Genomic DNA, 27,066 nt, shown 5'->3' on the forward strand with positions numbered 1-27,066 from the left:
TGGAATCCTCCAGGATGCTGGACCCCAGTGAGCCCAATGACAAGACCCTCGGGGCCTCCGCCTCTACCTGTTTCCTGTGGCCAAGTCCACTGCCGGTTCTGTCTTTTCTATTAGTTACTATCTAACCACGGTCCCGATTTGTACACGTCCAAACTTTTCCTTAAGACTTGGGGGCTTTTGTTGGTCTGCAGTCTTTAACCTCAGTCAAAAAACATTAGACATCAGATGGATTACAGATCAGCCTGGGCCACACCCCAAGGCGAAGTCACTCCTCGCTGGGGCTAATTCCAGAACCCTGGGATACCCGCCCCCTCCTGGTCTCTCACCGTGAAGGGAGAATGATGGCGTTGTCCCCACCTACCTGTTTCCTATAAGTCAGGGAGGAAGAGAGGACAAGGAGATACTGCCTATCAAGAGCTGAGAGGCTGCAGGATAAAAGCTCTCAACGCACGTGCATCACAGCTCCTAATGACACATGCTTTTCTGCTGACAAACGCAGCGAAGCCTGCTTATTATAAAAGAGGTAGTTCAGAGTATAAAACATTGGAGCACCGTGGCTACCTGCTGCCTGAGGGCAGGTTCCAGGAGCGTGAAGGTGGGTGAGCAGTGCAGTGCCCAGCGGGCCATCTGGGTCGGGTCTGATCTGATCCACCTTGAGACTTGCCCAGCCACTCGGGACCGGCTAAGGCAGAGCTGCCGCCCTCTTTCCGGGCAGGGGGTGGCACTCCCAGATGCCCTGGATCCCCACCGCCTTTCGGGCTGATTCACTGAGCAGGGGACAGGAGTACAGCAACGGAAGCAGCGATTCCGAGAGGGGGGGGATACATTCATTTTATAGAAGTGAGGCCCGTGCTCTTCCTCACGGCCTCCGGCCTCCGTCTGAGAGATTTAGTCACCTGATCATCTGTGTCCGTCACCAGCTTTGAGGAGGCAGCATTTTCCCTGCAGGTGACCCCACGGCCCGGGGAAGAGGCAGAGGCAGAGGCAGCTGTATGCAGGAAAGGCACGAGGGGCCTGGATGTACAGAAGTCCCCCAAAGCCCACCCACGCGCGAGGACGCGTGCCGGCAGAGGCCGCTGTCCCGGGCCTCCCTGCCTCTGCCCTGCCCTCCACTGCCCAGACGCGAGGAGCAGAACCTTATCTCCACAGACTACTTAGACCTACTCTTCGACAGATGAAAACAGGACGATGCTAAACATACAAACAACAGCCAGTACTACGACTGATGATTAAGAAAATTGAGGTATCTGAAATTTATACTCAATGTTTTGGTACAACAGGTAGGCAAAAAATACAACTACAAAAACCAACCCAACTACTGGATTTCTACTTCACTGAGTCACGTGTGACCGGTCCATTTAGTAGCACTTGACGTACATGGCAAAACTGTTCGACCAGAGAAACGACGTGTAAGTGAAACTGAGTGTGCTGTCACAATCACCACGAGCGCCCAAAAACATATAAGTAAGTAATTGAAAAGAGTCACTTGACAAGAGTTCGGCAGTTCCGACAAATTCAAGGACGCCAGTTGGTCATGGCAACCCTGAAAGGGACACTCGGTCTGCGGCAAATTATTTGAATGATTATGACGGATAAATAGCTACTTTTTTGTTTTTAATTCAGAATGCAAAACGAGAGATGCCACAATTCACCAGAGGAAAAGAATGTTTCGAAGGTCACATGTATCAAACCAAAAGAAGGAATTCTTCAAGTGCGTGTGATTTGGCAACAGGAAAACTTTTTGAAGACAAAAGGGTAACCACACAACAGCGCCTTCTGGGCTGGCACAGAGCTGGAAGCCTGGGGTTGCCACTGAACCCTGGTGTCACAGCGCCTACCTCCCTCTAGGATACAGTTTCCCACGGCACAAAACCAGCGTGATTTCTCCATTAACTTTTTCTTTTCTTCAACTTTTTATTCTGTATTGGAGTACAGCCGATTAACAACGTTGTGATGGTTTCACAGTGACTCAGCCCTACATATACATGTATCCATTCTCCCCCAATCCGGTAACTTTTAAGAAGCGGCAGGAGCTGCTGGACCCTCTCTGGGAACAATTATAAAATTATTTTGACTCCGTATGAGTAACTACGACAGATGCTGATAAGAGGCCGGCGCTTCTATGACTCGAGGTAAGCCCTTAGAACTGCTTAACGCGATAGAATTTCGAAGTCAAAAACCAGAATAAACCACTTTTTCTACTTGAGATGATAAAAGGTATGACCCCTCCACCACCAAGGCTTTTGGTAGACTCACCTTTGTTCAAATTCCAACTGAGAACTAATAGGCGGATGATTTATATAGGACTCGTCTTCCGGGAAGCAAGATTTGGTGCCATTTCTTAGTAAGGGAGGAGGATGTCAGGTAACAACCCCCTCCCTTTCTAACAGTTAGCTTCTTTGAAGCAAGGTAATATTCATTCCCCAGCCGCCAAATAAAAGCTCAAACACAAAAGGAGGGGAGAGAGACAAAGGTTTTCTCAGGCCAGCGGACTGACTCAACTCTCAGCAGATGCCCATGATACATCCTTACCACCCAGACTCTCCCTGATTCGACGTATTTATGTTGTCATTTGACTGAGCTTTTTCTAATAAAACTTTGAGAAGGAGCCAGATTTCAAACATAGAATTCCCGCAGCCAGCATTTAGAAAGTGCCTAACAAAACAGGACGCAGCTAACAGGAGCTCCTGGACGCACCTTGTCGTGGGCAAAGAGCACACCCCAGGGTGGAAAGCGCGCACGTGAATGAGGAGGACTGGAATTCTAAGGTCTTCGCATTTTTATTCCAGTACTAAACCCTCCTTAGGATCTCCTTCTTCTCTCTCTGAACACTATTGGGATCCTGGCGAGCCCTGAAGCAAGATTTCAACAGGAAGGGCTGAGACAGGGAACTGGCCTGACCATGGCTAGCACACATTTCTGAACCCCTCAGTCAAAAGGGTGAGTTCTAGCGCTTACTCATTACACTTTACACGCACAGACACCTGCCCGTAGGTTTCTTTTGAAGGCCTTCCTCTACTTTTGTGGACATTATCTTATTTATCCTCAGAGTTTCTAAGTAAAGATTTCAGAAGGCTGTCACGTCACCACTGTGACATAAGGAAAGCCATCCAGAAAGACTGGGACAGAGGATCGCGCAACTCCTGCAGAGATCATGGCTCCCCAGGGACAGGGCTAGCTCCATCATTTGCGGCTGGGGACAGGGCCGGCTCCATCATTTGCGGCTGGGGACAGGGCCGGCTCCATCATTTGCGGCTGGGGACAGGCCCGGCTCCATCATTTGTGGCTGGGGACAGGCCTGGCTCCACCATTTCTGGCCGGCTTGCACAGGGTCTCACTTTTTCTGCACCAACGTGAAGCTACTGACATGCCTGTCCCGTCCAGTCGGTACGTGTAAGATCTCACGTGTACGACATGTATGTGGGTGAGCTCATTTCTCGGTCCCGCGGACGCACGGGTTGCAATGCCCCTCAGGGCACCCAGCCCAGCTCCCCGCCCAGCCCTGCCCCGTCCAGTCCTGGCTGCTGGACCCCGCTACATATACACGAGGGCGGGCACTCACGTGGCAGGGGCGGCGCGGGGCAGGCCGAGCGCAGAGACGCTGGTGGAGACGCCGGAACGTCGAACTGAACTCGTACCCCAGGTGAGCCTGACCGGTTTACAGATGCCAGGGATGGACATTCTGTCTGACCCGCGGAAGCTGCACTGCATTTTAACAGAACCAGAAATACTAAGAGAACAGCTTCTGACCTGAGTCCTCAGCCCTCTCACCCGCAGCCGAGTTTTGGAAAAGTTCTATCACAATGGGGAAGTTAAAAGAAAGAAACACTTGATTTAAGTTACTTTGGGCAGATTTAGGTGAATCCAACTTCCCTACTTCGTTGCTGTCAACTCTGTAGTCAATAAATACCACAGGCGGATGCTGGGGGGGAAGACCTACTTTAATTTCTGCCTTTGCTCCCTAAAAAACATATGCAAAATCTACTCTACCCCCAATTTAGTAGGAAACCCTGAACTGCCCATCATTTCTACAAACCGTAGTACAAACTGACATTTGGTGCCATATCTGAAGCATGCCAACGACACCCATCTTTCACCTGCAGGGTTTTACAATAAGCAATAACGAATTATTAAGTTTACAGGAATGCAGTTTTAATTTCCCAAGTGTTTTCCATCAGGAAGGGACAGTTTGAATTTTAATTTTTGATAAAGAGGTTAGCAATAAAGCAGTTAGCAATCGACTAAAATCTTACTCGTATCTTAACTCAAAAGCTTTCCCGTCTAGCTGTATTTTACATCTGAGACGTTTTCCTTTACCCACATCAGATAGTGACCCACAGCTGTGAGAAGAAACTTCAACGGAAGGTGGCACTAGAACAAGCGAATAAAATAGGAACAATCCGCAGAGACGCAAAGCTATGCTCCTAACTTGAAACCTTATAAAACTCAGAAGCAAAACCCCCAAGACCTCCTGTCCATAGGTATTTAACCTCCAAATTCAAAGCAATAAAAGGAACTGAAGCTGTTGATAAAAAGGTAAAAAACAAAAAAAATAATCTAGATCTGTTATCAAGTATCATTGGATATGGCAGTATCTGTCAAGGAGTTCTAAATTCCTTCCCATGTCTCTGATTCCCTGCTGTAATGATCCAGTAAAGTGATAACATTTAAGTCCGTGAAAAGACGCCTTCTTGGGAACTGAAAAGTGTAAGGGGAACATGGCTGTAGATGCTTAATCCAGGCAGAGCATCCACGATTCCAACAGCAATGAACCCTGGGTGGTCCTCTGGAGCTTAACTGGAGTCTTTTAAAAGCAGCTGTGCCAGTGCTAGGATCCATGGGATGCTGAAGTTCCACATGTCTGTGTGGTCTGGCAAGACTGCCCAGCCTTCATGTGTTTAGAACCGGCCCAGGAACAGGACTCATAAAAACCACCCACCAGTGCTCTCATTTTGAATCCCCAAATGCTCCTTTCTGATCTCCCTGCCTTTGCTTTCTCTTTCTTATTTCCTACCCACTGCAAAATGCATCCTATTCCTGGACCGTTTCTCCCCAACATTCAGCTGACCTGGGCACCGGGACTGGAAGTGATCTGTAGGGCCCTGCGGAAGGCACTGCTCCCTCCTCCGGGCCAGCAGGGTTCACCATGGCCAGAGCCTCAGCTGTATTTGCAGGTATTTCCAGCTCGGCTGTACGAAGCTGTATGGCTGTACGGCTCCAGACATCACATTGTGCCCTGTGTCTGCAGGGGGTTTCCTCTGCCCCAGGATTAGGGATGGCCCCCGAGAAGCCAGTCTCCAAAGAAGCCACACCAGGGAAGCTCTGACCACCACTGGTTCTAACTTTGTCCATGGGGTCAAGTCTACTCATTTGGGCATTAAAAAACCCATCAAGTTTGCTAGCTCAAGAGAGCTTAAAACTGCAAAGGAACTATCATTGAAACAAAAGGGCAGCGTACTGAATGGGAGAAGATACTTGCAAATCGTGTATCCCTTATATAAGGAGTTAATATCCAAAATATATAAAGAACGCAGACAACTCAACAACAAAAACACAAACAACCCAATTAAAAAATGGGCAGAGGTTCCGAATAGACATTTTTCCAGAAAAGACATGCAGATGGCCAACAGACACATGAAAAGATGCTCAACATAGCTACTCACCAGGGAAATGCACATCAAAACCACTATGAGATATCACCTCACACATGTCAGAATGGCCATCGTCAAAAAGAAGAAATAACAAATGCTGGAACGGATGTGGGAAGGAGGGAAAATTTCTGTTGTGCGGCCACTACGGAAAACAGTATGGAGGTACCTCAGGAAGTTAAAAATAGAGCTACAATATGATCTAGCAATTCCACTTCTGGTTATTTGTCTGAAGAAACTGAAAACACTAATTTGAAAAGATATATGCACCCCAATGTTCACTACAGCATATTTACGATAGCCAAGATATAGAATCAACCTAAGTGTCCACTGATAGGTGAATGGATAAAGAACATGTGATACATTACTATCTCTCTCTCTCTCTCTCTCACACACACACACACACACACACACACACACACACACACACACACTGGAATGCTATTCAGCCATAGAAGCAGAAAGAAGTCCTGCCATTTGTGACAACATGGATGGATCTGGAGGGTAGTGTGCTAATAAGTGAGATAATTTAGAGAAGGACAGATACCATGTGACCTTACTCATACGTGGAATCTAAGTACACAAACACACCGCAACACGACACAGAGAGATTAGTCTAGTGGTTACCAGAGGGGAGGGGGTTTGGGGTGAGTAAAATGGGTGAAGGGTGAAGGGGGTCAAGTGTATGGTGATGGACGGTCACTAGACATGCGGTGGGGATCACTCTGCAGTGTGTATGATGGGGAACTATAATGCTTTACACCTGAAACTCACATAATAAAAATAAAATATTTAGTATTTGTAAAACACCTTTAAAAAAGTTATCACTTTTTTGGTTTCCCCATTTCTTTCTGCTGTCCTTTCTGAGAATGAAATGAGAATGCGAAACTGACCTGAATGTCTTGGAGACACTGTGTAAAGGTGGGAAAGTCAGGTTAAGAGTGCTGAGACTCAAGCAGGACAATGCGGTCCTCGTGTTAAAGTTGCCTCCATCTAGCCTCTCCCAGCTTTTTTCTCCTCTCCCCGCCAAACCCCCAACTCAGAAAGCCTAAGAAAACCTGCTCTCACCCCTCCTTCAATTCTCAAGGCTTCAATACCTCAGGGAATGAGCTGGCTAGACTCTTTGTGATGCACCTGCCACAGTCCTTTTACAGGCCGGGAACCCGTTAAGTAACTTGTTCAAGGTCACACAGAGCAGGTACCTGCAGAGCCAGTCAGGTCAACATAAAAGAACCCGGACCTTCAATGTGGTTTTTAAAAAGTCTGTGGTCATCTTTCCCTCCTGGGGACCTCCGCTCTCATGCCTCTTTGCTGCCACAGCAACCAGGGTCTTTAGGATTGGAATCATCAAAGTTTTAAATACTTACACATTTAAGAATATATTTAAGATCTCTGACTTTGAACTTGATTCTTTCCAGGGTGAAATGGTGCAAAGACGAAGATCCTGGCAACCCAGGAAGGGCATGTGTCAGGACTAACTCAGGGGATTCCCTTCTTCATGACAGGAAATCACAAATCCTCGTCCTCCCACCCCGATGGTTTGGACACAGCTTTTAGCAACAACAGTTTCATGCTGGTTGGATGGGGAAGGTTCAGATTTGACAGGGATAAGTAGGGCTGTAGAAACCATTTTTACTTTCCAATTTGGTAATCTCTCCTGCCACCTGATTAAAGCAGTCTTGGAGAAAGCAGCCAGCCGGGCAGCAGTGTAGAGCAGGGGGCAAAGGCTGGCCGGGCAGGGGGACGGCGCTGGCCAGACGCATGCTGTCCCCGGGGTGAGCTCGACCGACTCCCAGAGACGAGCACGACTACATCCACCTTGGTTACCTTACAGAGCAGACCTTAGTGACGGAGATCACGTGCTTCCTGCAGGGACCTCCCTCTCCACGGGCAAGGGGACAGCAGTGGCGCATGGGAGGGGGGCCTGGAGACCGGGCTGGGGCCGGGCGCTGAGCCTGGGACCGGCCCCGCACCTACTGCTCACAAAGCCACGCGGGGTGGCAGGCGGGGGCCGACTCCTCCCCCACCCGGGCTGGCCTGACACAGCCCAGCAGCCCTGGGAGGATGGCTGAAAAATCCCCCGTGGGTCATGTTAGCGAGGTCAGGGCAGAGCCTGGGGGCAAGGGCTCGTGCTATTGCCCATCACCCTGTCCAAAGTGCTCAGTAAACAGAAAAGGTTTATTAAAATGTTAGTTACGATTTCTACAGTTCGCTGTTGTCTCTGGGGACCTGCAGCCCAAGCTTAAAATGAACGACATGAAAGTAAACTTCTGGAGAACAACTTTTATGTAACCTGGAAATTCCCAGCACGTCCCTGTGGATCAAGGGCTGGGTTGCCAGCGTTCACGCTGACCAGGACGGAGCAATTACAATTGTCCGAGAGACTCTTGGGGTCGCGAAGCTGGAAAACATTCATGCTTTCAGGACAGATAGGCTGTGGGCTTATATATTTTCTTTCCCTTTTTACTGGCTGATACAGAAGCCACTGCACGGTGAGTTACAGACCTGCGCCCTCTGAACCGGGTCCTGCAGTTCGTAAGGACTCCGAAGGCAGGGCTGTGACCTGCAGCGTCCTCACAACACCCCGCCGCACACAGGCGAGGGACGCGTCACCGCCAAGCACACGCATCTGGTCAGTCCCGGCTGCCGTGCCCTGCCGGGTCCACGAGGTGTGCCCCGTCGGGCCGCCCTGGACTGCTGAATTCCCACCATTTCCACATGTAGGAAGGTAAGCCAACGACAGACGAACTGCTGGGTATTCCCACAAGGGAGTCCTCTCTGGATGGGATTGGCTCAGCACTGTCTGTATGAGAGCTCAACACATGAATTCTGGGAGCTTATAAACTAGACAGAATATAAAACTCCTACAGGGGCTTCAGTTCAAGAAGGACTAAGTTCCCTCTACGACTTTATGACGTTAGTCCCTCAATGGCCTCGTTCTACACTCAGGCTTCAGCGTGCGTCTTCCCAGCACAGCAAACCACGGCCGCTGGGTGAGGGTGGAGATCCAACACCTGACTATTGCCCCTGGTAACAGATGCACAGATCACAGTCCTGAAGGCAATCATCTACAGGCTCAAAATGAGTTCCTAGGAGCCAAATGAGGGTGTACTGCCTTGGGTTTAGGGGGGTCACAAGTGCAAAGACAACTGTGAATTTAAACGCACGCCCCTAAGGTTGGGGGAGAGAGCAGGGATAAAGATTTGGATGTTCTCTGAGCTTTAACGTGCCTTTAAGATCGTCAACACAGAACTTCTCTGAGATGTTAAAAGAATTGGGGGGAAAAGGATGGACAGATGCTTAACTGTCTGTCTTACAGTGAAATAAAGCAGTTGGCATATTTTAAGGTTCCATGTGGTTCATGTTTCCTCGAATTACCATTTTATGATCGAGAGGCCAGTGCAGCCCATCTGGTCATTTTCACCTCAGGTATGTTTGCTGCCTTGAGTATCGGAAGCAGGGCTGTGCAGCCTGGCCCTGTACGAATAAGTTTTGACCAAGGGCAAAGTGTCCTGTTTTTCAAAAGAAACAACCATTACCCACTCACCAAATGGCTTTATTCTCCTGGAAGAACAAAAGGCATTCTCCCACTTCTCTCCCCTTCCAAACATTTTCAGTTTGGTATCTCCCTCTCTGCTCAAATGCAGGCACTCAACTAAATACTGGCTGCATTTAATTAAAGTCCCAGATTTCTGTCAAGTGGAAAACTAGCTGCTCCATCAGCCTCGCTGGCACTCGGGGCACCGCTGCGTCTTTCTAAGGGGTAAAGCCACCTTCTTGCAGACAAAGCCACTGCCACACAGGCCATTTACAAAGAGAAACAAGCAACCAGAGAGAGAAACGGTCAAACAGTTCAACGGCTTGGCCTCTAGCTTTCTAAGACTTTGGACAATTCACTTATCCTCTCTGGGGCCCAGTTTCGCAATCTTAAAACGGAAATCTATAGTGTAATATCTGCAAGGTCCTAACAAACTCTCAGATCTTATGATCCTTACTCTGAAAGCCCAGCAACATTTAAACATTATAAAGAACCTACTTTTAAAGGAACTTGTAAAGAACTAACCAAGTCCCAGTATGGGTTTATTTGTATTCATGTTAACCTCAAGCATCTCCTGTCTTCACATCCATTTCAAGGGGTTTGGAAACATGAACACAGCACGTTTTGGTAAACAGAAATAGATTTTAAAGGCATCAGAGTGGCAAACTAAAGTAATTCCACAGTACATCCTTTTCTAAGAGGAAAGACAGTTTTATACTGAATAATCATCACTTATTGGTTAACATTAGTTGCATTTCTTTTTCTTAAGACACATATACCTATAGATAAACTCCATCCAAAAATTAAGCAAAACAGCTTTTGGGTATTTTGTGGCTGGATGCGTTTCTGCTGTGATGTTCTCTCCTAGGGAAGTGTGAGCTCTTTCAGTGACTCAGTAGCCACTGTTGTGTTAATAAACCTTTCTCCTCGTCTTCTTTGTCCTCTGACCCGATTTTGTAAGCCTTCTACCAATTAATGTAAGGGGTTCCCTCACCCTAAAGGTAGGGCCTCACTCCGGCTGCCCTGCAGCCCCCGGCCCCGACGGTACCACCCTCCTTCCTGGAGCCATCTTCCCCCTGGCCTTTGACACCAGACCCATCCTCGCTCCCCAACCTTGGACACCCCGCCTCCCCCATGGTCTTGCCCAGCTCTCTGACTGTGGGTCCCACCACGATCTAGGGCTTCCTGATTTTCTCAGCATCACCCTCACCCCCCTGAGCCCAGACCTCAGTCCGGAATCCCAACTGGACGACCCACTTCCATGTATCAGAAACACGCTGCTTCATTTCCACTCAGCGTGTCTAAATCAGAGTCTCTCTCACCCCTTACCCACTGTCTCCCCCCAGAAAACATCTGATATTCAAGGGTAAATACGTGACCGGGCCAGGCCATCAGGAATCCACGCCGAGGATGACAGGAAGGCGTGTCCTCGCCCTCTGACAGCTGACTGACCACACGGATGGGACCCCCCCAGAGGGAAGGCAACAAAATGGGAGCCAGCAGGTAAAAAGAAGCCCAGAGAGAACAGCCTAAAGAAAGACAGTGACCACCGCCTGGGGCCAGATGACCCGAAGGCCAGTCTCATCTGAGCTTCACGTGCAGAACAGCTGCCTCCTCCACCCCCGCCCTTTCTACGGCTCACGTTATTTCAGACGCCCTCTAACTCGCTGAAGAAAGGGGCCTGGAGACCGACCAGCCCACTCTCCTTACTGTACAGGCACGCGAGACGTTACGTGGCCGCACAGGTTTTCAGCCGCTCGGGGCAAAGGCCTCATGGGAACATCTTGCTGGTGAAAACAACACTAAAGGTAATCTAGCTGCACCGTCTTTAGCTGATAAACCAGTGAGTGGACCGATATGTCCATTGTTCCTCAAGTTGTGGAAGAAACCATCCGAAGGACTAAAAACACACGGTCAACAGTGCTGACCTCTGGAGACGGAAACCTGAATGAGGTAGGGGGGAAGTCTTGTTTCTGCATTTTACAGTCTCTTACACTAGTGGTCTGATTACTTTTTAACCTTGTGTATATAAAAATATAGTGGGAAATTATAAAGTTCCCAAAACATAAGTTTTAAACGTAAAAGTTTTAAGCCATATAAAACTCCAGAAGCTAGTACTTTACAGAAGGTCACGTCATAAAAGAAGACACGGTGCTGGCTCTTAGCAAATGCGCATCCCGGAAGCCTGAGGACGTCCATCCTGTGTACTAAAGCCACGGGGGCGGGGCTCATCCAAACAACGCGCTCAGTCAGGGCTGTCAGGGCTGCTGCTGGCACCTCCTGCATCCCTGCTAGTGATAACGGCTGTCACTAAGTACTTACTATGCACCCAACACGGCTCGAAGTGCTCAGTCTATACCGACTCATTTAATCTTTACAAAAACCACAGAAGATCTTACCATCTCCACTTTACGGATGAGGAAATGAAAGCACAAAGATACACCGAGTTGCTCAAGGTTACACAGCTGGGAAGCAGTGCAAATGGGCCTTGAACCAAAGAGCTCTGGCCGGTGGCTAGGATGCACGGCCTGGCCTCTCTCATCAAGGGAGCAGGGTTTGCCGGGACTCCACAGGCACTGGGATTTCTCCAGCCACAGAGGGCCTTTCTGATGTGGGTTCCGCCCACCTCGGGCTTGAACTCTGTCCCTCCTGTCCCCTTTGCTTCGTTGTTACTGGGATACAGACATTGCACTGGAGCTCCAAACAGCCACACAGACATAACCTGCTACATCCTGAAGACATCCCATGTGTACAGTGGAATTATAATGCCCAAGTAGGTAATGTTTACGTCTCCTCCGCCAGGCTTGACGAACTTTTACTCACTGGAGAAACTGTAAGAGTATACAAAGTAACTCAAAGGAGTTAGTTTAGAAACTAAGAAATTAATTTGTTCCCTGAATTTCTTATTCCTGTATTTGTATCATCAACCAGCAAACGTTACACCGAGAGACTAGTAAACGCTCAAGCCCCACTAAGTAAACAGCTATTTACAGCTATACAATCTAAGTCAAAAACACAGAAGAGGGACAGGAAGATGAGACAAACTGGTGAAGATTCTCAGTGCATACTTCACAAGTTAAAAGTGAATCCAAATTTCTAATAACATTCAAAATACACACCACATAACAGCAATAAATCCCAGCATGGAGTTTCAGCGCACAGAAGTTCTCACATACTTTTAGTTCTGGCCTTTAGTGTGCTCTTTGAAGAAGATGCTCATTGTAGAAAAAATAAGAAGTACGAGAAGAATAATGTCGTACACAATTGGAATTGAACCCTTAAGGACGGCTTTGTTTCGGAAATCAGACAGCCTCCTCTGCCACTGGGCTGCAGAAGTGAGCGCGCCACCCACGACTTGGGTGGCCTTGACTGAGAGAGCTCTGAGCTTCCTCTTATCTGTGAAACGGAAAGTTGGACTATTTTTAAACCGTCCCTTTAAACACGTTTTTAAATGCTTCCAACTATAAAAGGCACTCTCTAGTCTTTCGAGACAGCAATCTGAACGTTACTCACTTGCTGCGTTACTCGATCTCGAGAGACTGCATCACTGAAGATGCTGGATTTTTAAAAAATCGTATCTTCTACATGCTGGCGGACAACACTAATTTATAAAGATGACTTCCTAGGTTTCTATTAACAAAGGCCCGCCACTGAAGAACTAAACGTTTCTGAATGAATAACAGTCTGCCGATACTTAAGCCCCCCAAGGGTAAAGCAGTGAAAGGAGTGCACAGCTGGACCCGGGTACCTGGCGTGATTTATCTCCTAGAAGTTGGCCGTCGCTAGTCTCAACGTTAATGGCCACAGGTTCACGGTGTGGATGCAGCCTCACCTGATCACGAGGCCCCAGTCCAAACCTCCCATCCAAGAGGGAAAACGTCCTTGAAACAACTCAAAAGTGCTCTTTGGCAAGCTTCGGAGATGTGTTCAATTAAAAGACTGGTGACCGTGTCAAGAATTGTCAGTTTTAAGTGGCTGTGACCTTTCTTACTTTGACCTGCTGACCCTGACATTCCTTAGCGGCTGGGGAATGAGACGCAGTGGTGATGGATCCGACAGACCCTCAAGAGGCAGACCCAACCCTTCCAGCAGCAAATGAAGTTTATCCAAATGTGTCCTGGGAAGAACTAATAAATGACGTTCCCTCCCTGAGAAATGACTGAAACCACCAAAATAATCCTTAGATAAAAAATCCAATTATTTACTGTAATGACTCTTAAGATAAAAATGAGGTCAATTTATTATAGTTGCGGGATGTTTCCAACAGGGCTACATATAACTGTGTATAGTGAAGAGCCATTCATCCGGGCTTCCCTGGTGGCGCAGTGGTTGAGAGTCTGCCTGCCGATGCAGGGGACGCGGGTTCGTGCCCCGGTCCGGGAGGATCCCACATGCCGGGGAGCGGCTGGGCCCGTGAGCCGTGGCCGCTGAGCCTGCGCGTCCGGAGCCTGTGCTCCGCAACGGGAGAGGCCACAACAGTGAGAGGCCCGCGTACCGCAAAAAAAAAAAAAAGTCATTCATCTGGTATTCTAGCAAATGGAATTTTCTATATTATGGTCTTTAGGACCATCTCCAACACAACAAAAACCCTGCAACATCTTGAAATGCCTTTTGAAAGAAGAAAACTTTGCAGTACGCACAGCTGTTGCACTTATTTTACCGAGCTTTGTTAATCTTTTCTAAAACGTACACACACACTGAAGTTCGTTACCCACGTTGGGGTTTACGATTCTACTGTAATGCTTTATACACTAGGTGCCCTTCATCTAGGGAAACAGTATATACACCCGGATGTGCTGCTCCTTCCTTCTTTCCATTTTTTTTGGCCGTGCCACACAGCTTGAGGGATCTTAGTTCCTCGACCTGGGATTGAACCTGTGCTCCCGGCAGTGAGAACGCTGAGTCCTGACCACTGGACCACCAGGGAAGTCCCACAGTCTTTCTAAGATGTAAGACAAAATAATGGAAAAAAGCCAGTGAAGTGAGTACAGCATCCATGCGATGATGCGCACGGATCGGGTGAGGGATCACGCAGATGGAGGGGGGCCTGGATCGCCTCGTCCTACAGAGCAAGAAGCCACTCTGTGCAAGGCTGTGGGAGCTTAGGTGGGAAATGGGATTCCTCGCTCCAGCCTCTCGAGTGAAGACACCGAGGTACGAACGTCTTTCACTAGAAGGTTTTCACTAACAATTAAACCAAAAAGTCATTTCTAACAAGAATATACACAAACATCCCAAAGAGCAAAGGAAAGCCAGGGTCCAATTCAGTTGGGTTCCATCGAGGGCCACCTCTTCCCTGACATGTGAGGGGTCAGCCCCACTTAGTAATGTAGAGCTGACTGTCCAGTGGGTCTGTGTCCGAGCCACACAGCCACATGGTCCGTGTGTGCGTGTGTGTGTGTGTGTGTGTCTGCATATATCCACACATGCGACTAGATATGGTAGTATCAGCATACTGCATATTTTCAGGCTCGAATATGACATTATTGTCTAAAGACTACAGTTTTGAGTAAAAATGATGCAGAATATATTTAATGACACTTTTATGCCTAACCTGACCTTTTAAGTATGATCTCCTACCTCGACTGCAGCTACCAGTAAAGAAAATGACATCTGTGAACTCAGAAGCATAAGTGATTCATACCAGGGAACAAGAGTAATATGTATTTTTGTTGTTGATGCCTTCTGAATAAACTCAGATTAATGTAATAGCTGTTAAGTACAGAAACAGAAAAGTATGAATTGACTAGTGGCTTTTTTCTTGCTGTGGAATTTGTCAATCTATAAAATTCGTTGTAAGACATTAAAGCCACTTGTGATATATGTTAATGACCTAATAAACTAAATTTTAGCAAGGGCACCACGCTGTCATCTTTGAAAAATTGTTACTATGTAGTATCAGGAGGACACCGGGACGCTGAAGGGGCAGGCACTCCATCCTCCACCGTTTCCGGCGGGGGTGGGGCGCCCTCCTTGCCTGTATCCTTACCCCCCCTTCAGTGAGTGTGGGAGGTGGGTCTGTACGACGCACCTGTGAATGGGCAGGGAGGCCGCTCACCTCCAGGGTGTAGTATCAGCAAGCCCCCTCAGCCCGGCGACACACCCTTCTCCTCTAGTACAGACTTGAGGCTTCTTGGATTCCCTCTCTGTCTCCTCTGTTCATCACACGAATGGTCCCAAACTTGAACAGGGAGAAGGGATACCCCCTCGAACATCCGTACATCGTTCACGCATTTCAAAGGTCTGAAAGAAACTGAGACATACGGGCCCCCTTGCGAATTAATAAAGCAGCTCAAACCAACAGTCATCATTTGTTCAGATTTATCACAGTGGCTATAACCCCAACTCTGGGAAAGGGCGGAGAAGGCGTGGGTGGGCTCAGATCGACTCAACGCAATGACAAAAAAAGCTTTAAACAGACCCACTCCCTCGTGGAAGGCAACTGGAGGACCATCTACTGATAATACCACACGTGCCTTCACGGGCAGGTCCCCCTCCTCACCTAAGGGCTGGGGAAGGGCGCGTCGTCCTCTCTGGCAAATACATGTTGATCGACATCTTTTCAGACCCACCACAGTTCAGCATCCCTCCCCTCCCCTGAGGACAGAAAGGTTGTCTTTATCAATCCTTTTAAGTTCAGCTGATCTAAACAGTTTAAATTTACTGACACAGGGCTTGCAACATTTTACCTTTCCTGCCCTGTAACAGAATACTGCCATCAAATTTTGATTATGAAACTGGTGAAAACACAAGCATAAACATAATCTTTTGGACCGACAGAACCTAACTTTTATGGCTTTTAGTGTTAAAGCACAACAAGAGCTCCTACAAATGGATTCAGTCAAAACACTTTTTCTCTGTAAAACTGAATTCATAACTGTAACTAACAACTGCACAGACTGCTACACAAGGTTTCTTTTTATCTCTTTTAAAATTAAATCCTATTTCTTTTTTCTTTTTTTTGGCGGTACGCGGGCCTCTCACTGTTGTGGCCTCTCCCGTTGCGGAGCACAGGGCCCGGACGTGCAGGCTCAGCGGCCATGGCTCACGGACCCAGCCGCTCCGCGGCACGTGGGATCTTCCCGGACCGGGGCACGAACCCGTGTCCCCTGCGTCGGCAGGCGGACTCTCAACCACTGCGCCACCAGGGAAGCCCTAAATCCTATTTCTTAAACTTCACATGATAAAAAAAAAAAAAAAAGCCAAAAAAATCCTATTGGGTTTCCATATGCACAAAAGAAATAAACCCTCCTGACCCGCAATTCACACCTCATACAAAACTTAAATATGAACCTCAAACTATAAAATTTCAAGAAGAAAACACAGGAACATCTTTGTGACCATAAGTTAGGCAAAGATTTCTTTGATAGATACCAAAAAGTGTGATCCATAAAAGAACAAAAAAACTTGGTAACTTGGACTTTTTACAATTAAAAACTTCTGCCCTGGGCTTCCCTGGTGGCGCAGTGGTTGAGAGTCCGCCTGCCGATGCAGGGGACACGGGTTCGTGCCCCGGTCCGGGAAGATCCCACATGCCGGGGAGCGGCTGGGCCCGTGAGCCATGGCCGCTGAGCCTGCGCGTCCGGAGCCTGTGCTCCGCAACGGGAGAGGCCACAACAGTGAGAGGCCCGCGTACCGCAAAAAAAAAAAAAAAAAAAACTTCTGCCCTTCAAAAGGCAAAAGGGACCAAAAGGACACCGTGAGAAGGATATTCTCCCTCTCCCTCCACTTTCTCTCCCCAGCATCCACCAGACACCCTGCCTATTGGCCCCTCCTGAGCCGCCCTGCAAGCAAGCAGCACACTAAGACGTGGTGGTTCGACTGCTCTTCGTAACAAGGTTGTTTTCAGAACACGAACTTCCACACTCGGTACACTTATTAATCACTCGGGTGCCACACTGCCTTCACTGGTCATGAACAGGATGGGGACCAAATGCTTTGGAAGTAATTTGTTTCAGAGTTTACTTAAGCAAATACGGAAAAGGAACAGCTAACTTTAATTTGTTTGCCTCAGTTAAAACAAACATGAAACTTTCCTCAAGTATCCGTCTCCCTGCATTATTGAGGCCATGCTCCATAGCTCAGTCAGCTGCTGGACCCTGGGGAGAGATGCTGTCATCTGGGCCTGGTACCAAAATGTTATTTGAAGTACACAGAAACCAGTCTCTTCAGCGGCTTCCATGTCTTTGGGTATGGGTGTCCTCCAATAACGCAATCCTCTCAAAGAAAACTGAGAATCTCTGTCGTCACTTTGATAATTAGAGAAAGAATTTGCCTCCGGCTGAACTGCAAACATGTCAACACTACAGAGCCCAGTTCACGCTTAATGGCCCATGTGATACCTAAGTGGACTAGAAGAGGACTCACGTCACCCTGGAACTCACCGTCCTGCTTTATGTCTTCACGGCGTTTACCACTGACATGATGGATCTTTTACACTCTCCGCCTGAATGCCAGCCCTCCACCCCACTTACTGCAGCCCTGGGAGGGCAGGGCCTTCCAGCCCCTTGGCCGTGGCTCAGGGTCTCGGGCAGGCCCTGACGCACAGTAGGTCCTGGGCTGATACTTCTGCACTGAAGAACCTCCATTTCTCCTACTGGGATTGGCCGCTACAGGTTTGCAAGTTCAGCAGATGTGACACAATTGGGATGGCCATTTAGAATACTTAACATTGCTTCTGCTACACTGATTTGGGGTGTAAAGGGCTGTGGGTTCCCTGCTTTACACCCTCGAGACCTGTGCTGTCCAAACACGGTGGCCACTGGCCAGATGTGGCTGCTGGGCCCTGGCCACATGGCTGGTCCAGCCCGAGAGACGCTGTGAGTGTAAAAATGATCTCACTAACCATGTTTATGTTACATGGGGAGAAAATAATATTCTTAATCCTCTGGGTTAAACACAACGCATTAGTAAATCTAATTTCACTGCTGCTTTTTCCCTTGTGGTATGACTACTAACTGATACACTGAACCTCTGTATGTGGCCTGTGTCTGTACTTCACATCCTACTGCTCCCGGAGGCTTAGTTCTAAACGTTCCCTGCACCTCCGCCTGAGGGGACTGCCTCTCTCCCGTTAGATACGCACCGGGGTGGACACACTACAGGGCCTTGGGGTCTGAGGGCCCAGCCCTGGAGGCGCCAAGCCAGAGGCAGCAGACGGAGCTGCCACGACCGTGGCACAAAGCTGGCCGCCAATTTCTTACTCATCTTCTAGTTTGCCGACTTCCTGGCAAACGGTACCAGAAACTACTCTGACACTGTGTTTCTGACCCATTCCACTCTCTAAGACATTCACCCGGCTGCTTGGGGCCCCTGGTCAGGATGGGTGGGAATCCCCCCTCACCTCTGGCCCAGCGCCCCCTTCAGGCAGAAAGGGAGATCCCCAACTCCACAGAGAGCCTTCTACGCCCAGGGTCACACTGCAGGGCCTCGGGACGTGGCATCATCGGGGTGCGGGGCGGAGCTGCGAGGCAACAGGCCCGGGGCTGCGGGCTCGGGGAGTGGGGGCAGATGAACTCCACGGAACAGAGCAAAACCCCAAATGACGTAACATGTCAACCAGAGAGGGAACGACCGAGTCACGGAGCCGAGCTCTTATCTCAGATTTGATTTTTTCCTCCAGTTCATACAAACGTTTAAAGGAACATCACGCAGAAGCACAGAAACAACACCCTCCGCCTTGACATGCGCAGACTGTCATTACACCTGGAGTAGGTCTGGGGCGGGGGGAGAATCTAGATTGCATGCTGTGGGCAGGACAGGCTGGTCAGCATGACCTGAGAGACACCCTTGCAGTCGCTTCCTGCTGCAGTGTGTTCTGAAAAGTTAATAGTCTCCTCAGCGCTGGTGCCAGTATCTGTTGACCTGAAACACTGCATCTCAGAGAAGAGCTGCCAGGATAAGGAGAGATCGCAAAGGATACTGTTTCCATCCTCTGCGTAAAAGTTACAATGTTAATAAAAGTATTATTTATGCTTGATCAAACAGTATAAAGAGAGATGCCAGGAGAAACATCTTACAGCGCACCCAGGAGTGTAACACTTGGAAACATGCCTCCTGGTGTTACTAAGGCAGTTTGGCTACAAATAGCAAGCAGCCCCCAGCCCCCCTTGGCCGCCCACTTCCCCCTGGAATCCGGCTGATGGAAATAAAACATGTGGAGGGGCCTGACCCCCTCCACGAACATTACATCAGTCTTCCTTATTAGGAAAACTTCTTCCAACCTAACATTCGGCCCACCACAATCAGAGTTTAATTCTCAATGAGTTCTAGGAGAGCTGCCCTAACCAGAAGGGTCTAAACACCGGGAGGAATGTGGGCGTCAGGCAGGCTCCCTTCTACCACGGCAATTCTCAATGAGCAGTTCTAGGAGAGCTGCCCTAACCAGAAGGGTCTCAACACCGGGAGGAATGTGGGCGTCAGGCAGGCTCCCTTCTACCACGGCATTTTAACTCTCTGCACGGTGGCACCGTGATGGAAAGCATTAAGGAAGTACATGTTTCATGTTCCCTGAAGAAGGCACATTTAAAAAAGCACATTTACTCTTCCTCAAATGTTTCCTTTCTATATTCTTTCTGACATATGCGTGTTTACCGTGAACAGAGAGAGGAGAAATCAGAAATTCTTCGATTCTTAATTTATCATAATTGCAATATTGGTTCTGACCAAAGATTTTGGTATCTGACCTTAAGATGATGAGAAGATGATGTGGAAGTTAAGAAGCTGAGAAAGACCTCCCTCCCTCCCCCTCCCTGAACCTTTACTGTTATGTCTGATTTGCTAGACAACTCTGGGCTATCCTTTGGGCTCTGTTACCATATTAACATGTTAACCTGGCAACAAAAGCAAAAATTAACACGTGGGACTACATCTCAAACTAAAAAGTTTCTGCAGCAAAGGGAAACATCAACAAAGTGAAAAGGCAACCTATGGAACAGGAGAAAATATTTGTAAAACATCTATCTGATAAGGGGTCCATATCCAAAATACATAAAGAACTCAAAACAACTCAGCTGCAAAAAACACCCCAAACAGGGCTTCCCTGGTGGTGCAGTGGTTGGGGGTCTGCCTGCCGATGCAGGGTACGCGGGTTCATGCCCCGGTCCGGGAAGATCCCACATGCCGCGGAGCAGCTGGGCCCGTGAGCCATGGCCGCTGAGCCTGCGCGTCCGGAGCCTGTGCTCCGCAACGGGAGAGGCCACAACAGTGAGAGGCCCGCGTACCGCAAAAAAAACAACAACAAACCCTGCCCCCAAAACAATCCAATTGATTACCAGCAGATTAACTAAATAGACATTTTTCCAAAGAAGACATTCAAATAGCCAACAGGCATGTGAAAAGATGCTCAGCATCACTAATCCTCAGGGAAATGCAGATCAAAATCAGAAGGAGATCTCACCTCACACCTGTCAGGATGGCTGTCACCAAAAAGAACACAAATACTGGGGAGGGTCTTTACTAAGGCAGTTCGGCTAAAAACAGAACACAAAGACTGGAGAGGGTACTGGATGAAGCCTCCTATATTGCTGGTGGGGAAGTAAATTGGTGCAGCCATTATGGAAAACAGCATGGAGGGTCCTCAAAAAATTAAAACTAGAGCTACTATATGATCCAGCAATTCCACTCCTGGGGATCTATCCAAAGGAAACGAATCTACTGTCTTGAAGAGTTACCTGCACACTCATGCTTACTGCAGCACTATTTACAGCATCCAAGACATGGAAACTACCTAAGTGTCCATGACCAGATGAATGGATAAAGGAGATGTGGCACATACACACGATGGAGTACTACTCGGTCATAAAAAAGAATGGAATTTTGCCATGTGCAGCAACATGGATGGCTTGGAGGGCATTATGCTAAGTGAAGTAAGTCAGACAGAGAACAACAAATGCTCTATGTTACCACTTACATGTGGAACCTTAAAAACAAACACACACACACACACAAAACACAACAACAGTAACAAAAAAACACCTCAGGTTAATAGAGAACAGATTGGTGGTTGCCAGAGGTGGGGGAAATGGGTGAAGGTAGTCAAAGGGTACAAACTTCCAGTTGTCGGATAATAAGTCATGGGGATGTAATGCACAGCATGGTGACTATAGTTAGTAATACTGTATTGTATATTTGAAAGTTGTTGAGGGTAGATCTTAAAAGTTTTCATCACAAGAAAGAAAATTTGTAATGATGTAAGGTGATGGATGTTAACTTATTGTGGCGATCGTTTCACAACATGTACTTGTATCAAACCGTCACATTGTACACCTAAAACTAGCAGTGTTATTCGTCAATTGTATCTCAATAAAACTGGAAAACAGAAAATCATACTTTAAAATGTTATACTATAAACTTGTTTTCAAAAAAATACGTTAACTGATCTAGACTTCTTGTTATGAAAGGTAAGACTTAAGAAGTTAAGATGTGCGTGTAAAATAAAAATTAACGAAGGCAAACCTCTGCCTTCAACAATGGCCTTTCCGTGAATATAAATAGGGTTATTTAGCAGTGTGCTGACCTCCTTGGTATTCGACTTTTCTTTCATCTTGACATAAGAACTATTTTCATCGGAGAGAAGAAAGGGTTACAAAAAAGTCCTAAGTCTCCAGTCCACAACGGGGCAGTGGCGTTAACAAAGGTAACAGTACATCCTAAAGGGATTAATTTAGAAACAAGCAATTCTGAGCAGCAAGGGTCCAGGGCGTCCTGCTCTCTGTACAGCGAGCCCCTCTTGACAGGCAATCACTAACAGACTGCTTGCCCTCTCCCCGGCTTCCAGGGTGGGTCCCTGACGAAACCCAGTGAGTCACGTGTTCATGGAACCGGGGAGGGAAGAACGGCTTTCAGAGGAGGGTTGTGGACAGAAGGAAGACGGGCCTGGAGGGTGGCTGGGACAGCTCCAGGCTTGTACTTCGACAGCTAGCTCATGACTGAACTTTTCTAACTTGAATGTTTTCAAAGGCAAGAAAAACAAATACACCCGAATCTCTTCTGCTCAGGACCTCGACAGTCCTCACTGTTTCCATGATGGGCCGGGCACTGGTGCCCTGGGAAAGCAATTCCATTTAAGAACTCAAAGGGCTTTCCATCTCTGGGGAGTTTTCTCCACATCCTTCTTACCGCTTTAGGGATTAAAGGCGGTGTGTCCTTCTCAGGAGTGAGGCTCTGGGGTCAGACCACCTGGGTGAATTTACTGGCCGAGTGTCCTTGATCCCTTAACCTTCCTGAGCCCATTTCCTCATCCTGGAGTAGGGCTTACAACGGGATTTCCCTCCTGGGCTGCGAGGGTGAAGTGAGTTAGGACATATGGAATGCTTAGAGCTAAGCTCGAGCAAACCTTCAAGAAGTGTAGCAATTAATATCCAAGATGACCATGTAATTCAGTGTCCAAACGGGGACCTTTTTGTCCAGGAAAGACGTGACCTGGACAGGACTCGCCCCCAATAGGCAGACTGACAGTCCTGGGAAAAGTGGAACCTACGGTGATCCCAGTAACACTCCATGGTGCCGAAGCCCCACAGCGCAGATGTGAACTGATTTAGAAACTTAACAAAATGTGTGTGTCACTGGTACCAGACGGTCTGAGATCAGAAGAAGAATGCCTTAGTTTTAAGAAAAACCAGTAACTGTAATGTAAGAGTGTTTATCTTAAAACAGACCTAACAGTTTTATGTGAACCACCCATTCTGCTGACCTCAGAACATTCCTTTTCAACATCATCCCAAATGCACTGCAAAGATTCATTTCAACGGTTTTGGCAACGTGGTCACTTCCTCAGAGCCCCTCCCCAGACACCAGGGAGCCGCGGAGGAGTAACCCGAAGAAAGAGGTGATGAGGGCACAAGTTCACATCCACAGACTCAGGCGTGCTCCACAGGTGTAGCTCTACGGGGAAGTGGGCCACTTCCCTCCTACCTGGGCAAGAGCCAGCACAGAAACATGTCTGTTAAAAATGAGCTTTTAACCTCACGCCGGTCAGAATGGCCATCATCAGAAAATCTACAAACAACAAATGCTGGAGAGGGTGTGGAGAGAAGGGAACCCTCTTGCAGTGTTGGTGGGAATGTAAATTGATACAGCCACCATGGAGTACAGTATGGAGGTTCCTTATAAAACTAAAAATAGAATTACCATATGACCAGCAATCCCACTACTGGGCATATACCCTGAGAAAACCATAATTCAAAAAGAGTCATGTACCGCAGTGTTCACTGCAGCTCTATTTACAATAGACAAGACATGGAAGCAGCCTAACGGATGAATGGATAAAGAAGATGTGGCATATATATACAATGGAATATGACTCAGCCATAAAAAGAAACGAAATTGGGTCATTTGCAGAGACGTGGATGGATCTAGAGACTGTCACACAGAGTGAAGTAAGAAAGAGAAAAACAAATATCGTATATTAATGCATGTATGTGGAACCTAGAAAAATGGTACAGATGAAGCGGTTTGCAGGGCAGAAATAGAGACACAGATGTAGACAACAAACGTATGGACACCAAGGCGGAAAAGCCGCGGTGGGGTGGTGGTGGTGGTGGTGGTGGTGGTGGGATGAATTGGGAGACTGGGATTGACATGTATACACTGATGTGTATAAAACAGATAACTAATAAGAACCTGCTGTATAAAAAATTAAATTAAATTTAAAAAAAAAGAGCTTTAGTGGAAAACGTTCAGCTGGCGTCCTCTTTCCTCCCTGGGCCCTTTGCAGCAGCTCCGTTATGGAAACTCTTTACTATACATAGTTGAGCAGGACTCTGGGACTTGACCTGTGTGCAGGCCGGCTGCCCGGGGCCCCCCCACCGCCTCGGGCCCGAGGGGGCCACACCCGCAAGACAGGAGAGCAGCCGGGACGGCACCCTGCTCTCTTCCAGGCCCCGATACCGTGGTGCTGTCTCCCCTGGGCCTTCAGCCTCCCCGAGGCCCACTTCTGACCTAACTCACTGGGGCTGCCTGTGGAACCTCGGAGAAGAACATCTGGGAAACAGTTTTTGCCCACTCAACAGTGTGCATCCTCCCCCGGACCGCGCCCTGCCCCCCATGTATCCATTCAAGAGTAATGCAAGAGCTAGAAGTCTCACGTTTCTGTCCAAGGCCCCAGACCTGCCGGCAGCACCCCGACTGGCCTGTCCACGCAAGGCCACTGCTCGTTTAGTTACTGTCTGTTTCCTCCTGAGACCGCGATCTCTCTAAGGGCAGGTCCACGTCTGCTTTACCCTTCAATCTGTCACCTGAAGTTCAGCACACCATCCATGAATGAATCCTTGAACCCGGAGAGGCAGGAGGAGAGGATGGCTATGGAAACTTAACAGATGCCAGACACCGCCCCGCTCTGCACACAGGCTTCCTCGCTCCCGCTCCCGTGTCTGTCTCTGCATCTGCAGGGATGCGTCACATGGCCCGTGTGTGTACGTACCTGTTCTCTGCAGTACCGACGAGCTGCACCAACCCTCCTCTCACCCGTGTAAGGGGAGGCAGCCAAGGACAGCGCTTGGCACACAGGTGTGCCGGGAGCTGCGGTCATCTCTCCTCCCCCCAGCAAACGGCACCATCACCGATGCAGCTCCTCCACCCAGCACTGCAGGACTCACCCCGCCCGGCCCTCCCTGGCTTCACCTCACCCGTCACCAAGTCATCTAACCCCACCACCCCTGCCTCTCCCGCTCCCAGACGACCTCCCACGCACGCTGCCTCACGCCACCCAGAGGGGTTTTCAAACGGCACGTCTCATCTTGTAACTTCCCGACGCACATGGCCCCGGTCGCTTCGGCCTGCCCTCGGGACAAATCCTGAGTTCTCCGACCTGGGCCACCAAGCCTGGTGGGCTGGCTGTGGCCTCTCCCCACCACCCCATTCTCGGGGTCCAGCCCCGCGTCCTGGGCAGCAGCCCTTCCCCGTGCCCCCGAGCAGGGTGAGGGTCTCCGGCCTCCTGCCCTCACCCTGTCACAGCATCACCTACGCGAGCACTCCCCGTGCGTCCTGCATCTGGTCTCTGAGACCCTGCATCCCCCTTACCCGGCCCTGGGGCTCTTCCAGCTCCAGCAACACGAGGACCAGGAAGCAGGTGATGGAAGAGACACGAGGGCTGGGCCAGGGGACACCCGGGTCTGCTGTGGCTCCCCAGGGTAGCCCTGTCTCCACTGCGTTCCCGTCTGTGACAACCGGTACCAGACTTTAAGGCCAAATTTTCCACTGAAGAAAATCTCTGTACACACAAGGAAGAAGCTCACGATTACGCTGCATGAAAGAAGTTACTACGAGGGCCGCTCGTCTGTGAGGTTCTCTCTCATCTCCCGTTTTCCTGCTGCTGTGCCTCCTCTCCATTCACACAACAATGTGGTCTCCCGTTTCACCCAAAAGACTAGAATTATGAAAACTCATGTTATGAATCCTAAAAGACTTTTTCTGGCAAAGTTTAACAGTGGATACAAACAAACGACCCAATCGAAAAATGGGCAGAAGACCTAAATAGACATTTCTCCAAAGAAGACATACAGATGGCCAACAGGCCCATGAAAAGATGCTCAATATCACTAATTATTAGAGAAATGCAGATCAAAACCACAATGAGATAGTTTTGATTTTTGATGATGGCAATTTTGACACCGGTCAAAACTGCCATCATCAGAAAGTCTACAAATAATAAATGCTGGGAAGGTATGGCGAGAAGGGAACCCTCCTACACTGCTGGTGGGAATGGAAGTTGGTGCAGCCACTATGGAGAATGGTATGGAGGTTCCTTAAAAAACTAAAAATAGAGCTACTGGTAGCGCAGTGGTTGAGAGTCCGCAAAAAAAAAATAATAAAAATTAAAAAAATATAATAACAAAAATAGAGCTACCATATGATCCAGTAATCACACTCACGGGCATATATCTGGAGAAAAACACGGTCTAAAAAGATACATGCACCCCAATGTTCACAGCAGCGCTACTAACAATAGCCAAGACTTGGAAGCAACCTAAATGTCCATCAACAGATGAATGGCTAGAGACTTCCCTGGTGGCACAGGGGTTAAGAATCCGCCTGCCGATGCAGAGGACACGGGTTTGAGCCCCGGTCCGGGAAGATCCCACATGCCGCGGAGCAACTAAGCCCTGCGCCACAACTACTGAAGCCCGCACGCCTAGAGCCCGTGCTCCACAACAAGAGAAGCCACAGCAATGAGAAGCCCGCGCACCGCAACGAAGAGTAGCCCCCGCTCGCCGCAACTAGAGAAAGCCTGTGCGCAGCAATGAAGACCCAACGCAGCCAAAAATAAATAAATTTATATATAAAAAAAGAAAGCTATAGTTTCTTTTTTCCACATCTAGCATTAATGGTTTTTGACCAATTACTTATTGAAGTGCTAAGGTATGAGTCTTTCAGTAGAAACTGGTTTGGGAGGAACACAAAAAGCCCACAGGGATTTTCCAATTTAATACAAGAGTTTGGACAACTGTCCTATTAACTTATCAAATAAAGTTTTATTGTGCCTCTTTCTTCTGTTTGACAATGTAGGTCACTTCTGATATATGGGGACGGGCGGGAAAAACGTATTCTGGGGACAGAGACAGGTCAGCAGCCTCTGAAGTAGAGAATAATGTTGGTACGACTGGTGGGGAAGACACATCTGGGAAGAAGGGAAGAGAGGGTGCGGCTCGAATGGAACAGAGGAAAGACAAGGAAAGAGGCTTCAGGAAGCAGCACGCATGGCAGGCCTGCCGGCCAGCTGGTGACACACCATCGACGTGTGGGCTGAACCTCAACACTGCCGTTCACTTAACCTCTGCAGGCCTCGGTGTCCTGTTCTTTAAAAGAGGGAACAGTAACACCTGCTTACGCGGCTTCTTGGCAGGTTTAAGTGAGGTCATGGATGTAAACATTTTAGTTTCC

The 27,066-nt window shown here is 48.5% G+C and overlaps 1 protein-coding gene across 1 annotated transcript in view; it reads right to left on the reverse strand.

The window, feature by feature from the left end:
* PALLD (palladin, cytoskeletal associated protein) overlaps positions 1-27,066 on the reverse strand; it is a 384,184-nt gene that overhangs the window by 37,981 nt on the left and 319,137 nt on the right. The gene's annotated exons all lie outside the window — the stretch shown is intronic.

This window comes from Neophocaena asiaeorientalis, unplaced genomic scaffold (assembly GCF_003031525.2).
Source record: "Neophocaena asiaeorientalis asiaeorientalis breed wild unplaced genomic scaffold, Neophocaena_asiaeorientalis_V1.1 scaffold115, whole genome shotgun sequence".
Taxonomy (NCBI): domain Eukaryota; kingdom Metazoa; phylum Chordata; class Mammalia; order Artiodactyla; family Phocoenidae; genus Neophocaena; species Neophocaena asiaeorientalis.